Source organism: Grus americana, chromosome 3 (genome assembly GCF_028858705.1).
Source record: "Grus americana isolate bGruAme1 chromosome 3, bGruAme1.mat, whole genome shotgun sequence".
In the NCBI taxonomy this organism is placed as follows: Eukaryota; Metazoa; Chordata; class Aves; order Gruiformes; family Gruidae; genus Grus; species Grus americana.
In genome coordinates, this window is record NC_072854.1 from 64,191,884 (window position 1) to 64,193,917 (window position 2,034).

Genomic DNA, 2,034 nt, shown 5'->3' on the forward strand with positions numbered 1-2,034 from the left:
CCCGGTGAGGCGGGCGGGGGTCTGTGCGGGGGCGGCGGGTCCCGCCCGGGCGGGTGGCCCTGCCGCCGGCCCCGTCTTCTCGCCGTAGAGCCGTCATCAAGCCGAGGGATGTCTTCTGCCGCACCCCTCGGTGCTTTCAGCGATGAGTAACTCTCCCTCGAAGCCACCATGAGACGTCGTACCCTTTTTTTTTGCAGCGGAAGCTGAAGGCCAACATGCTACATCTTTGGGTATTCGGCTGTCTGATTTTTCCCATTACTTTACATTAAATAGTGCGCTTGAACATGGGAAGAGACTATGGAGTCTCCATCCTTGGAGATGTTCAAAATCCAGCTGGTCATGGAGCTGAGCACCCTGCTTCACCTGACCTGGGTTGGACTAGAGGGTCCGCAGAGGTGCATTCCCACTTCAGCGACTCTGGGATTATGAGAAATAACATGTTTTTGTTGCAAACAGAACACTTGCTGAGTTTGTGTGGAGCTGCCCAGTGCAGCTGTCAGTGAGAGCAGAAGGAGGTGAGGGAACCTGAAAGGGAGCATGCTGTGCTCATGGGGTGCTATAGGCTGAATACTTGGGGATGATCTAGAAGTTGAAAGTGCCATGATATGGGCCCTTCTCCTTCCCTCAGATGGACCCCGCCAGGTCCTTTCCTGCCAACTGATCTATTTGTTGTCCTCCTGGTTGTTTTGCTCCCTTCCATTTACCTTCTCTCCCCCCCCCCCCCCTCCCCATCCTGGCACCCATTTGCCAGTTTTCAGTTTCTCAGTCCTTTCATCACCAGGTACCTCCCTGCCATTTCCCTCAGGCTTTTCTACAAGCAAGAGCCGATAACCGACTGCTGCATGTCAATTCACTTTGAAGTGATGGTCAGCCTGGGTACTGAAAAGGTACTTTGGTGAAAGATCACACTGCTTTTTCTTACTGGAAATTTTTCCACATTCAGTTGAAACTTCTTGAATTCTTGTGGATAAACATTGTTGGTGTTTTAAGCAGAAGTGGGAGGAGTGGTTTTTTATTCCTCTAGCCTTGTTCTTGGAAATGGCCCAGCTGACTTGGCTTAAAGCCTGAGGAACACTTCAGCCTGGCTTCTGGACTGAAAACCTTGTCACAAGTGGTTAAAATCTGTCAGTGTTACAAAGAGTGAAACTAGCCCCTCAATGTCAGTGTCTCCTTTTCCAATTTCCTTTTTTTCTTGAAAAAAAAAAAAAAAAGAAAATTATTTGTATATCTTTACTTCCTGACAGAGTTTGGCACTGCCCATATGCTCTGCTGTCACCTCTGACTGCCTCTATCACCCATGAAAGTGGAGCTTTGTTTCCATTTTAAGTTGGTCTTTTTCTTCTCTGTGATGGGTTGACCCTGGCTGGGGCCAGGTGCCCACCAGAGCCACTCTCTCACTCCCCTCGTTCACTGGACAGGGGAGAAAAAGTACAACGAAAAGCTTATGGGTCGAGATAAGGACGGGGAGAGATCACTCACTAATTATCGTCACGAGCAAAACAGACCGAACTTAGAGAGGGAATTCATCTAATTTATTACTACTCAGCTTCACTCCTGGCTTCAGCCTCCTCCCCCTCAGCGGCACAGAGGGACGGGGAATGGGGGTTACGGTCAGTTCATCTCATGGTGTTTCTGCCGCTTCTTCATCCTCAGGGGGAGGACTCCTCTCATCGTTCCCCTGCTCCAGCATGGAGTCCGTCTCACGGCAGACAGTCCTTCATGAACTTCTCCAACGTGAGTCTCTCTCACGGGGTGCAGACATTCAGGAGCAAACTGCTCCAGCGTGGGGTCCCCCACAGGGTCACAAGTCCTGCCAGCAAACCTGCTCTGGCATGGGCTCCCCTCTGCACGGGTCCACCGGTCCTGCCAGGAGCTTGCTCCAGTGTGGGCTTCCCACGGGCCACAGCCTCCTTCAGGTGCCTCCACCTGCTCTGGTGTGGGGTCCTCCACGGGCTGCAGGTGGAATCTCTACTACACCCCTTCATCCTTCCTCCATGGGCTGCAGGGGGACAGCCTGCTTCACCATGGTCTTCA